This window comes from Gorilla gorilla, chromosome 20 (assembly GCF_029281585.2).
Source record: "Gorilla gorilla gorilla isolate KB3781 chromosome 20, NHGRI_mGorGor1-v2.1_pri, whole genome shotgun sequence".
Taxonomy (NCBI): Eukaryota; Metazoa; Chordata; class Mammalia; order Primates; family Hominidae; genus Gorilla; species Gorilla gorilla.
Window position 1 is genome coordinate 18,033,327 of NC_073244.2, and position 13,590 is coordinate 18,046,916.

At 46.7% G+C, this 13,590-nt stretch overlaps 1 long non-coding RNA gene across 2 annotated transcripts in view; it reads left to right on the top strand.

Moving 5' to 3' along the window:
• Positions 1-13,590, top strand: part of LOC109024269 (uncharacterized) — a 67,113-nt gene that overhangs the window by 15,778 nt on the left and 37,745 nt on the right. Inside the window, exon 3 of one of the 2 annotated variants that reach the window (XR_004068053.3) lies at positions 76-841. The exons of the other annotated variant lie outside the window; for it this stretch is intronic. This is a non-coding gene — a long non-coding RNA (uncharacterized lncRNA). Of the gene's footprint in view, positions 1-75; positions 842-13,590 lie in introns of those variants that run through there. 2 annotated transcript variants of the gene reach the window in all.

Consider the following 13,590-nt stretch of genomic DNA (forward strand, 5'->3'; position numbering starts at 1 on the left):
CGTGCCACTGCACTCCAGCCTGGTCAACAGAGCGAGACTTTGTATTAAAAAAAAAAAAAAAAATTTTCTATATAGGGTCAGGCATGGTGGCTCACACCTGTAATCCCAGCACTTTGGGAAGCAGAGACAGTTGGATCACTTGAACCTGGGAGGCGTTCTGGAGGTCAGGAGTTCGAGACCAGCTTGGCCAACATGGTGAAACCCTGTCTCTGCTAAAAATACAAAAATTAGCCGGGCATCATGGCACATGCCTGTAATCCCAGCTACTCTGGAGGCTGAAGCAGGAGAATCGCTTGAACCTGGGAGGCAGAGGTTGCAGTGAGCCGAGATCACGCCACTGCTTCTTGCTTTAAAAGAAGAGTAAAGACAAGAGTGTTGGACCACTATTGCAGTTCTGTAGTATCATTTCTTATAAAAAACAAAACAACAATAATTTATCAAAATTGGCATATAAAGACTGACAACATTCTAATAAAGGCACAAATTTCTTTTTAATACTTGTTTCAGGCTCTTTAATCTCTTTATAAGTTAACTAATCTATTTTCTTCAAACTTCTGCATTAGTTCTTTAAAATCACAACACTTAGCAAACTGACTTTTTTAATGTGCTCAATACAAATACTTGTGAACTTTTAATATGTTGAGTGCTTTCATTGTGATAACTGGATCTCCATTTGATATTTTCATTTGTATAACTCATTTGCAGTCTGAAAATTTTTAGTGCCAGTCCCTGAATATATCATTGAAAGTTAATTTTCTTTGCATTTTAAAATATCTGGATTATGAAGAAAAAGTGATGAAAATAAATTAAAACTGAATTACCTTAAAAAAAAAAAAAAAAAGACCAAGCGTGGTGGCTCTCGCTTGTAATCCCAGCACTTTGGGAGACTGAGGCGGGCAGATCACCTGAGGTCAGGAGTTCCAGACCAGCCTGACCAACATGGTGAAATCCCATCTCTACTAAAAATACAAAAGTAGCCAGGCGTGGTAGCGTGCACCTGTAATCCCAGCTACTTGGGAGGCTGAGGCAGGAGAATTGCTTGACCCTGGGAAGTGGAGGTTCCAGTGAGCCAAGATCATGCCACTGTGCTGCAGCCTGGGCAATGAGAGTGAAACTCTGTCTCAAAAAAAAAAAAAAAAAAAAAAAAAAAAAGAATGTCACTTTCTGACAGGCCCAGGAGCCTCAAGTTATCTTATCTTGGGACCTTGACAGGAGGAAAATTCACTCAACTCATACAGGTATTTGCAGGCATAAATAAGTCTGTGGCTGGGCTTCAAGGCTTTAAAAAGTACAATTTGAGATTCCTTAGTGAACAAAGTTTCAGCAAAGCCAATTTTTAAAAAGAGTTTAGTCTCAGAACTAGGAAATTGGCTAAAAAGATATGGGACAAGATATTTAAATTTGCCTTTTTCTGTCTATCCCAGTCTAACAACCTCTGACCCAAATCTCTTGCTGCTAATGACCCCATGTCTGATTGGTTTTCAGAGCTGCTTTTTTTTTTAATTATTTTTTTTATTATTATTATACTTTAAGTTTTAGGGTACATGTGCAGATTGTGCAGGTTAGTTACATACGTATACATGTGCCATGCTGGTGTGCTGCACCCACTAACTCGTCATCTAGCATTAGGTATATCCCCCAGTGCTATCCCTCCCCCCTCCCCCCACCCCACAACAGTCCCCAGAGTGTGATGTTCCCCTTCCTGTGTCCATGTGATCTCATTGTTCAGTTCCCACCTATGAGTGAGAATATGCGGTGTTTGGTTTTTTGTTCTTGCGATAGTTTACTGAGAATGATGGTTTCCAATTTCATCCATGTCCCTACAAAGGACATGAACTCATCATTTTTTATGGCTGCATAGTATTCCATGGTGTATATGTGCCACATTTTCTTAATCCAGTCTATCATTGTTGGACATTTGGCTTGGTTCCAAGTCTTTGCTATTGTGAATAATGCCGCAGTAAACATACGTGTGCATGTGTCTTTATAGCAGCATGATTTATAGTCCTTTGGGTATATACCCAGTAATGGGATTGCTGGGTCAAATGGTATTTCTAGTTCTAGATCCCTGAGGAATCGCCACACTGACTTCCACAATGGTTGAACTAGTTTACAGTCCCACCAACAGTGTAAAAGTGTTCCTATTTCTCCACATCCTCTCCAGCACCTGTTGTTTCCTGACTTTTTAATGATTGCCATTCTAACTGGTGTGAGATGGTATCTCATTGTGGTTTTGATTTGCATTTTTCTGATGGCCAGTGATGGTGAGCATTTTTTCATGTGTTTTTTGGCTGCATAAATGTCTTCTTTTGAGAAGTGTCTGTTCATGTCCTTTGCCCACTTTTTGATGGGGTTGTTTGTTTTTTTCTTGTAAATTTGAGTTCATTGTAGATTCTGGATATTAGCCCTTTGTCAGATGCGTAGGTTGCGAAAATTTTCTCCCATTTTGTAGGTTGCCTGTTCACTCTGATGGTAGTTTCTTTTGCTGTGCAGAAGCTCTTTAGTTTAATTAGATCCCATTTGTCAATTTTGTCTTTTGTTGCCATTGCTTTTGGTGTTTTAGACATGAAGTCTTTGCCCATGCCTATGTCCTGAATGGTAATGCCTAGGTTTTCTTCTAGGGTTTTTATGGTTTTAGGTCGAACGTTTAAGTCTTTAATCCATCTTGAATTGATTTTTGTATAAGGTATAAGGAAGGGATCCAGTTTCAGCTTTCTACATATGGCTAGCCAGTTTTCCCAGCACCATTTATTAAATAGGGAATCCTTTCCCCATTGCTTGTTTTTCTCAGGTTTGTCAAAGATCAGATAGTTGTAGATATGTGGCATTATTTCTGAGGGCTCTGTTCTGTTCCATTGATCTATATCTCTGTTTTGGTACCAGTACCATGCTGTTTTGGTTACTGTAGCCTTGTAGTATAGTTTGAAGTCAGGTAGTGTGATGCCTCCAGCTTTGTTCTTTTGGCTTAGGATTGACTTGGTGATGTGGGCTCTTTTTTGGTTCCATATGAACTTTAAAGTAGTTTTTTCCAATTCTGTGAGGAAAGGCATTGGTAGCTTGATGGGGATCGCATTGAATCTGTAAATTACCTTGGGCATTATGGCCATTTTCACGATATTGATTCTTCCTACCCATGAGCATGGAATGTTATTCCATTTGTTTGTATCCTCTTTTTTTTATTATATTTTATTTTATTTTTTTTTATTGATCATTCTTGGGTGTTTCTCACAGAGGGGGATTTGGCAGGGTCATAGGACAATAGTGGAGGGAAGGTCAGCAGATGATAAACAAGTGAACAAAGGTCTCTGGTTTTCCTAGGCAGAGGACCCTGCGGCCTTCTGCAGTGTTTGTGTCCCTGGGTACTTGAGATTAGGGAGTGGTGTTGACTCTTAACGAGCATGCTGCCTTCAAGCATCTGTTTAACAAAGCACATCTTGCACCGCCCTTAATCCATTTAACCCTGAGTGGACACAGCACATGTTTCAGAGAGCACAGGGTTGGGGATAAGGTCATAGATCAACGGGATCCCAAGGCAGAAGAATTTTTCTTAGTATGGAACAAAATGAAAAGTCTCCCATGTCTACTTCTTTCTACACAGACACAGCAACCATCCGATTTCTCAATCTTTTTTCACCTTTCCCCCTTTTCTATTCCACAAAACCGCCATTGTCATCATGACCTGTTCTCAATGAGCTGTTGGGTACACCTCCCAGACGGGGTGGTGGCCGGGCAGAGGGGCTCCTCACTTTCCAGAAGGGGCGGCCGGGCAGAGGCGCCCCCCACCTCCCGGACGGGGCGGCTGGCCGGGCGGAGGCGCCCCCAACCTCCTCCCAGACGGGGCGGCTGGCCGGGTGGGTGCTGACCCCCCACCTCCCTCCCGGACGCGGCGGCTGGTCGGGCAGAGGGGCCCCTCACTTCCCAATAGGGGCGGCCGGGCAGAGGCACCCCTCACCTCCCAGACAGGGCAGCTGGCCGGGTGGGGGGCTGACCGCCCCACCTCCCTCCCGGACGGGGCGGCTGGCCGGGCCGGGGGCTGACCCCCCCACCTCCCTCCCGAATGGGGCGGCTGGCTGGGCAGAGGGGCTCCTCACTTCCCAGTAGGGGCGGCCAGGCAGAGGCGCCCCTCACCTCCCGGATGGGGTGGCTGGCCGGGCGGGGGGCTGACCCCCCCACCTCCCTCCGGACGGGGCGGCTGGCCGGGCGGGGGGCTGATCCCCCCACCTCCCTCCCAGACGGGGCGGCTGGCCGGGCGGGGGGCTAACCCCCCCACCTCCCTCCCGGACGGGGCGGCTGGCCGGGCAGGGGGCTGACCCCCCCACCTCCCTCCTGGATGGGGCGGCTGGCCCGGTGGGGGGCTGACCCCCCCGCCTCCCTCTGGGACGGGGCGGCTGGCCGGGCGGGGGGCTGACCCCCCCCCACCTCCCTCCTGGACGGGGCGGCTGGCCTGGCAGGGGCTGACCCCCACCTCCCTCCCAGATGGGGTGGCTGCCAGGCGGAGACGCTCCTCACTTCCCAGACGGGGTGGCTGCCGGGCGGAGGGGCTCCTCACTTCCCAGACGGGGTGGCTGCCGGGCAGAGGGCCTCCTCACTTCTCAGACGGGGCGGTTGCCAGGCGGAGGTTCTCCTCACTTCTCAGACGGGGCGGCCGGGCAGAGACACTACTCACCTCCCAGACAGGGTCGCGGCCGGGCAGAGGCGCTCCTCACATCCCAGACGGGGCGGTGGTGCAGAGGTGCTCCCCACATCTCAGACGATGGGCGGCCGGGCAGAGATGCTCCTCACTTCCTAGATGGGATGGCGGCCGGGAAGAGGTGCTCCTCACTTCCTAGATGGGATGGCGTCCGGGCAGAGACACTCCTCACTTTCCAGACTGGGCAGCTAGGCAGAGGGGCTCCTCACGTCCCAGACGATGGGCGGCCGGGCAGAGACGCTCCTCACTTCCCAGATGGGGTGGCGGCCGGGCAGAGGCTGCAATCTCGGCACTTTGGGGGGCCAAGGCAGGCGGCTGGGAGGTGGAGGTTGTAGCGAGCCGCGATCACACCACTGCACTCCAGCCTGGGCACCATTGAGCACTGAGTGAACCAGACTCCGTCTGCAATCCCGGCACCTCGGGAGGCCGAGGCTGGCGGATCACTCGCGGTTAGGAGCTGGAGACCAGCCCAGCCAACCCAGCGAAACCCCGTCTCCACCAAAAAAGTATGAAAACCAGTCAGGCGTGGCGGCGCACGCCTGTAATCGCAGGCACTCGGCAGGCTGAGGCAGGAGAATCAGGCAGGGAGGTTGCAGTGAGCCGAGATGGCAGCAGTACAGTCCAGCTTCGGCTCGGCATCAGAGGGAGACTGTGGGGAGAGGGAGACCATGGGGAGAGGGAGAAGGGAGACGGAGACGGAGAGGGAGATGGAGACTGAGAGGGAGAGGGAGCTGTATCCTCTTTTATTTCCTTGAGCAGCGATTTGTAGTTCTCCTTGAAGAGGTCCTTCACGTCCCTTGTAAGTTGGATTCCTAGGTATTTTATTCTCTTTGAAGCAATTGTGAATGGTATTCACTCATGATTTGGCTCTCTGTTTGTCTGTTGTTGGTGTATAGGAATGCTTGTGATTTTTGCACATTGATTTTGTATCCTGAGACTTTGCTGAAGTTGCTTATCAGCTTAAGGAGATTTTGGGCTGAGACAATGGGGTTTTCTAGATATACAATCATGTCATCTGCAAACAGGGACAATTTGACTCCCTCTTTTCCTAATTGAATACCCTTTATTTCCTTCTCCTGCCTAATTGCCCTGGCCAGAACTTCCAACACTATGTTGAATAGGAGTGGTGAGAGAGGGCATCCATGTCTTGTGCCAGTTTTCAAAGGGAATGCTTCCAGTTTTTGCCCATTCAGTATGATATTGGCTGTGGGTTTGTCATAGATAGCTCTTATTATTTTGAAATATGTCCCATCAATACTTAATTTATTGAGAGTTTTTAGCATGAAAGGTTGTTGAATTTTGTCAAAGGCCTTTTCTGCATCTATTGAGATAATCATGTGGTTTTTGTCTTTGGCTCTGTTTATATGCTGGATTACATTTATTGATTTGCGTATATTGAACCAGCCTTGCATCCCAGGGATGAAGCCCACTTGATCATGGTGGATAAACTTTTTGATGTGCTGCTGGATTCGGTTTGCCAGTATTTTATTGAGGATTTTTGCATCAATGTTCATCAAGGATATTGGTCTAAAATTCTCTTTTTTGGTTGTGTCTCTGCCCGGCTTTGGTATCAGAATGATGCTGGCCTCATAAAATGAGTTAGGGAGGATTCCCTCTTTTTCTATTGATTGGAATAGTTTCAGAAGGAATGGTACCAGTTCCTCCTTGTACCTCTGGTAGAATTCGGCTGTGAATCCATCTGGTCCTGGACTCTTTTTGGTTGGTAAGCTATTGATTATTGCCACAATTTCAGATCCTGTTATTGGTCTATTCAGAGATTCAACTTCTTCCTGGTTTAGTCTTGGGAGAGTGTATGTATCCAGGAATTTATCCATTTCTTCTAGATTTTCTAGTTTATTTGCGTAGAGGTGTTTGTAGTATTCTCTGATGGTAGTTTGTATTTCTGTGGGATCGGTGGTGATATCCCCTTTGTCATTTTTTATTGCGTCTATTTGATTCTTCTCTCTTTTTTTCTTTATTAGTCTTGCTAGCGGTCTATCAATTTTGTTGATCCTTTCAAAAAACCAGCTCCTGGATTCATTAATTTTTTGAAGGGTTTTTTGTGTCTCTATTTCCTTCAGTTCTGCTCTGATTTTAGTTATTTCTTGCCTTCTGCTAGCTTTTGAATGTGTTTGCTCTTGCTTTTCTAGTTCTTTTAATTGTGATGTTAGGGTGTCAATTTTGGATCTTTCCTGCTTTCTCTTGTGGGCATTTAGTGCTATAAATTTCCCTCTACACACTGCTTTGAATGCGTCCCAGAGATTCTGTATGTTGTGTCTTTGTTCTCGTTGGTTTCAAAGAACATCTTTATTTCTGCCTTCATTTCGTTATATACCCAGTAGTCATTCAGGAGCAGGTTGTTCAGTTTCCATGTAGTTGAGCGGTTTTGAGTGAGATTCTTAATCCTGAGTTCTAGTTTGATTGCACTGTGGTCTGAGAGATAGTTTGTTATAATTTCTGTTCTTTTACATTTGCTGAGGAGAGCTTTACTTCCAACTATGTGGTCAATTTTGGAATAGGTGTGGTGTGGTGCTGAAAAAAATGTATATTCTGTTGATTTGGGGTGGAGAATTCTGTAGATGTCTATTAGGTCTGCTTGGTGCAGAGCTGAGTTCAATTCCTGGGTATCCTTGTTGACTTTCTGTCTCATTGATCTGTCTAATGTTGACAGTGGGTTGTTAAAGTCTCCCATTATTAATGTGTGGGAGTCTAAGTCTCTTTGTAGGTCACTCAGGACTTGCTTTATGAATCTGGGTGCTCCTGTATTGGGTGCATATATATTTAGGATAGTTAGCTCTTCTTGTTGAATTGATCCCTTTACTATTATGTAATGGCCTTCTTTGTCTCTTTTGATCTTTGTTGGTTTAAAGTCTGTTTTATCAGAGACTAGGATTGCAACCCCTGCCTTTTTTTGTTTTCCATTTGCTTGGTAGATCTTCCTCCATCCTTTCATTTTGAGCCTATGTGTGTCTCTGCACGTGAGATGGGTTTCCTGAATACAGCACACTGATGGGTCTTGACTCTTTATCCAATTTGCCAGTCTGTGTCTTTTAATTGGAGCATTTAGTCCATTTACATTTAAAGTTAATATTGTTATGTGTGAATTTGATCCTGTTATTATGATGTTAGCTGGTTATTTTGCTCGTTAGTTGATGCAGTTTCTTTGTAGTCTCGATGGTCTTTACATTTTGGCATGATTTTGCAGTGGCTGGTACTGGTTGTTCCTTTCCATGTTTAGCGCTTCCTTCAGGAGCTCTTTTAGGGCGGGCCTGGTGGTGACAAAATCTCTCAGCATTTGCTTGTCTGTAAAGTATTTTATTTCTCCTTCACTTATGAAGCTTAGTTTGGCTGGATATGAAATTCTGGGTTGAAAATTCTTTTCTTTAAGAATGTTGAATATTGGCCCCCACTCTCTTCTGGCTTGTAGGGTTTCTGCCGAGAGATCCGCTGTTAGTCTGATGGGCTTCCCTTTGAGGTTAACCCGACCTTTCTCTCTGGCTGCCCTTAACATTTTTTCCTTCATTTCAACTTTGGTGAATCTGACAATTATGTGTCTTGGAGTTGCTCTTCTCGAGGAGTATCTTTGTGGCGTTCTCTGTATTTCCTGAATCTGAACGTTGGCCTGCCTTGCTAGATTGGGGAAATTCTCCTGGATAATATCCTGCAGAGTGTTTTCCAGCTTGATTCCATTCTCCCCATCACTTTCAGGTACACCAATCAGACGTAGATTTGGTCTTTTCACATAGTCCCATATTTCTTGGAGGCTTTGCTCATTTCTTTTTATTCTTTTTTCTCTAAACTTTCCTTCTTGCTTCATTTCATTCATTTCATCTTCCATTGCTGATACCCTTTCTTCCAGTTGATCGCATCGGCTCCTGAGGCTTCTGCATTCTTCACGTAGTTCTCAAGCCTTGGTTTTCAGCTCCGTCAGCTCCTTTAAGCACTTCTCTGTATTGGTTATTCTAGTTATACATTCTTCTAAATTTTTTTCAAAGTTTTCAACTTCTTTGCCTTTGATTTGAATGCCCTCCCGTAGCTCAGAGTAATTTGATCGTCTGGATCTTTCTTCTCTCAGCTCTTCAAAGTCATTCTCCGTCCAGCTTTGTTCCGTTGCTGGTGAGGAGCTGCGTTCCTTTGGAGGAGAAGAGGCACTCTGATTTTTAGAGTTTCCAGTTTTTCTGTTCTGTTTTTTCCCCATCTTTGTGGTTTTATCTACTTTTGGTCTTTGATGCTGGTGATGTACAGATGGGTTTTTGGTGTGCATGTCCTTTCTGTTTGTTAGTTTTCCTTCTAACAGACAGGACCCTCAGCTGCAGGTCTGTTGGAGTACCCTGCAGTGTGAGGTGTCAGTGTGCCCCTGCTGGAGGGTGCCTCCCAGTTAGGCTGCTTGGGGGTCACGGGTCAGGGACCCACTTGAGGGGGCAGTCTGCCCGTTCTCAGATCTCCAGCTGCGTACTGGGAGAACCACTGCTCTCTTCAAGGCTGTCAGACAGGGACATTTAAGTCTGCAGAGGTTACTGCTGTCCTTTGTTTGTCTGTGCCCTGCCCCCAGAGGTGGAGCCTACAGAGGCAGGCAGGCCTCCTTGAGCTGTGGTGGGCTCCACCCAGTTTGAGCTTCCCAGCTGCTTTGTTTACCTAAGCAAACCTGGGCAATGGTGGGCGCCCCTCCCCCAGCCTCGCTGCTGCCTTGCAGTTTGATCTCAGACTGCTGTGCTAGCAATCAGCGAGACTCCCTAGGGTAGGACCCTCCGAGCCAGGTGCGGGATATAATCTTGTGGTGCGCCGTTTTTTAAGCCTGTTGGGAAAGCGCAGTATTCGGGTGGGAGTGACCCGATTTTCCAGGTGCCGTCCGTCACCCCTTTCTTTGATTAGGAAAGGGAACTCCCTGACCCCTTGCGCTTCCCGAGTGAGGCAATGCCTCGCCCTGCTTCGGCTCGCGCACGGTGCATGCACCCACTGACCTGCGCCCACTGTCTGGCACTCCCTAGTGAGATGAACCCGGTACCTCAGATGGAAATGCAGAAATCACCCGTCTTCTGCATTGCTCAGGCTGGGAGCTGTAGACCAGAGCTGTTCCTATTCGGCCATCTTGGCTCCTCCTCCTTTTTTTTTTTTTTTTTTTTTAAGATTGAGTTTTGCTCTTGTTGCCCAGACTGGACTGGAGTACAGTGGCAGGGTCTCAGCTCACTGCAACCTCCGCCTCCTGGGTTCAAGTGATTCTCCTGCCTCAGCTTCCTGAGTAGCTCCAATTACACGCACCCACCACCACACCCAGATAATTTTTTGTATTTTTAGTAGAGATGGGGTTTTATTATGTTGGCTAGGCTGGTCTCGAACTCCTGACCTCAGGTGATCCACCCACCTTGGTCTCCCAAAGTGCTGGGATTACAGGTGTGAGCCACCATGCCTGGCCAGTTGTCAGGGCTTTTTACCTGTATCCCTCAGAGCTTAAGATCAATTCTACAAAAGCTTCTGAAGCTAAGACTTTCACTCTTTATCCTGGGACTCATTATTTACCTTATAGTTCACTGTTCTGTGCTAAAACTATAGTATGCTGTTTGCATAAATATTAATACTGTACTAAAACTATAGATGAGAATACTAATGCCTTTGTCATGCAAGCCTTCGAACCCCAACCCAGCCTATGTGAGCATGCTCAGATGGCTGCAAAGTGGTTCCACTCCTCACACTTTGGGGTAAGCACCTACCCCCACTACATCCCTGTCAGCAGGAAGAAGTTAAAGTGGTCTTCATCCTTTTTCCATCATTATAGCCCACACCTTAAGAATAAGGTGTTATGAAACCCAAAGGGAGAGATTGAAACTACCTTTACAAAAATTATAAATGAGACGTTAGTACAGTGAAAAGAGATCTGACATGACTCCACCTTACTTTTTTTTTTTTTTTTTTTTTTGAGGCAGAGTCTTACTCTGTCACCAGGGCTGGAGTGCGGTGGTATGATCTCAGCTCACTGCAACCTCTGCCTCCCAAGTTCAGGAGATTCTCCTGCCTCAGCCTCCTGAGTAGCTGAGATTACAGGCACCCGCCACTATGCCCAGCTGATTTTTTGTATTTTTAGTAGAGGCGGGGTTTCACCATGTTGGCCAGGCTGGTCTCGAACTCCTGACCTCGTGATTTGCCCGCCTCAGCCTCCCAAAGTGCTGGGATTACAGGCCACCACACCCGGCGGCTCCATCTTGCTTCTAACCTCCAAGCTGTCCTTGTTCATTCCTGGGCATAGGCCAAACTAACCTTGGGAGGGAATTTAGCTTATAGTTTAACTCTGAAACGAAATTGAAAATAGCCCTTCCCCCTCCGCCCCCCAAAAAATTTTGCTCTTGGACTGTTGGCATATTTCTGAATGCTTTCAGGTCCCAGTGTAATCCCAGCACTTTGCGAGGCCTAGCGAGAAAGATCACGTTAGCTCAGGAGTTCCAAACCAGTTTAGGCAACATAGGGAGTCCTCATCTCTACAAAAAAAAAAAAAATTAAAATTAGCCAGGAGTGGTGGTGAATACCTGTAGTCCCAGCTACTGGGGAGGTTGAGGTGAGAGGATCGCTTGAGCCCAGGAGTTGGAGGCTACAGTGAGCCATGATGGCACCACTGTACTCCAGCCTGGGCAACAGAGTGAGATCTTTTCTCAAACACACAACAAACAAAGCATAACAGTTTTTTATTTTTTTTGAGACAGAGTTTCACTCTTTTTGCCCAGGCTGGAATGCAGTGGCGCGATCTTGGCTCACTGCAACCTCCACCTCCTGGGTTCAAGTGATTCTCCTACCTCAGCCGCCCGAGTAGCTGGGATTACACGTGCACGCCACCACATCTGGCTAATTTGGTATTTTTAGTAGAGATGGGGTTTCACCATGTTGGCCAGGCTGGTCTCAAACTTCTGACCTCAGGTGATCCACCTGCCTCAGCCTCCCCACACACTGGGATTACAGGCATGATCCACCGTGCCTTCGGGGAGGCCAGGATTTGAACCTTTATCTTCCTGGTCCTTCTTGCCTGGGGCTCTGCAGTAAAAGCCTTTCTTTCTAGCCCATCAAACCTCAGTGTAAGTATCTAGTTTTCCTGGACAACATGAGTGGACCTCAGTTCTGTTCTACTTTTTTTTTTTTTTTTTTTGAGCAAGACGCTCAGTCACCCAGGCTGGAGTGAAATGACACAATCACAGCTCATTGCAACCTCCACCTCCTGGGTTCAAGGAATTCTTGTGCCTCATCCTCCTGAGTAGCTGAGGCTACAGGTGTCTGCCACTATGCCAAGCTAATTTTTTTTTGTATTTTTAATAGAGATGGGGTTTCATCATGTTGCCCAGGCTGCCTCCTGAGCTCAGGCAATCCACCCAAGTTGGCCTCTCAGTGTGCTAAGATTATAGGCATGAGCCACCACACCTGACCCACATTTCTTTATAATAGTGAATTTCTTTATAATTGTGAATTCCAGTATGCTTTGGGGAAAAAGGGTCTTTTTTTTTTTTTTTTTTTTTTTGAGAAGGAGTCTTGCTCTGTCTCCCGGGCTGGAGTGCAGTTGCGTGATCTTGGCTCACTGCAAGCTCCACCTCCCGGGTTCACGCAATTCTGCTGCCTCAGCCTCCCGAATAGCTGGGACTACAGGTGCCCGCCATCATGCCCAGCTAATTTTTTTGTATTTTTTTTTTAGTAGAGATGGGGTTTCACCATGTTAGCCAGCATGGTCTTGATCTCCTGACCTCGTGATCCACCCATCTCGGCCTCCCAAAGTGTTGGGATTACAGGTGTGAGCCACCGTGCCCACCCCGGTAAAGGGTCTTAAAATGTATCTTCCCTTGCTGCAGAAGCTATTTTGAAGTGCCATATTTTTCATTAAGCATTAAGTAGAGAACATCAGGATAATTAGTAGGATCATCAACATTACATGAAACATTAGATTGCTGAATGAATTGCATAATTTAACTAGAAACACTTTATTCTCAAGTAGAAAAGTTGTTTGCTTTGGAGAATTTAATCATCTGTTACTTGTTCATAAATATTCCCCCGAAGGGCTCTGACCTCTCCCTCCAGTGTAAGCCTAATTCCTAAAACTGAATAATTATTTGCTGCTGCCTGTTTCACAAACACACATGGATGGGTCAGATGTGTCTCCTTTTCCTCAACCTTATATGAAGGAAGGAGCATCTGAGCACAGCACAGAAATGATCCAAACCAAACTACTGTGAAGTGTAAAGAGAGCAGCATGGCTTTCCCAAACAGGACAGCATCACAAACCCTCCCAAGGGTACAAGGAGAGCAGTTAGAAGGAAAGGTGACCTGAAGACTGTTAGGACTGGTGAAAATGATTCATTGAAAATCTAATAAAGAACTCTTGTCTTTGGAGCCCTGTGCCCATTTCTCTGGAGTGTGTGTTTTCCTGAATGGCCATTCCCAGCTTTTCACTTGAATAAACTCTTCACAACTCAGTCCTACGTTTTTGCATGATGTGAGGTTGACGGGACACACACCCAATACCCATGGACTCTATGCTCCCTGCCACCACCTTCCTCTTCCCTCCTGGCCTGCACAAATGTCCAGGATCCAACCCTTCACTCTGAATCCCCCTAACTCCCTGACTGGACCCAGTCATGCTGGATCCCTCAGCAGACCCATACAACTTAGAAACTCTCCCTTGTCCCCCAAACCTGGCTTGACTCTCGTGCCCTCCCCAGGCACCTTTACCCTCAGCTTGAACTGGCCTCAGCCATGATTTGAACTTCACCCTGTGCTCCTTCATACTCCACACCTACCTCCCTCAGGTGCCATTGCCCCCAGCAGTCCTGGAGCTAAGCACATCACCATGTCTCTGGCATTGCATCCTGGGAGCCCTCACCTTTTCCCACCTCTCCCTGGCCTTTAAAGTCATTGCTGCAGTGAGACCCAGA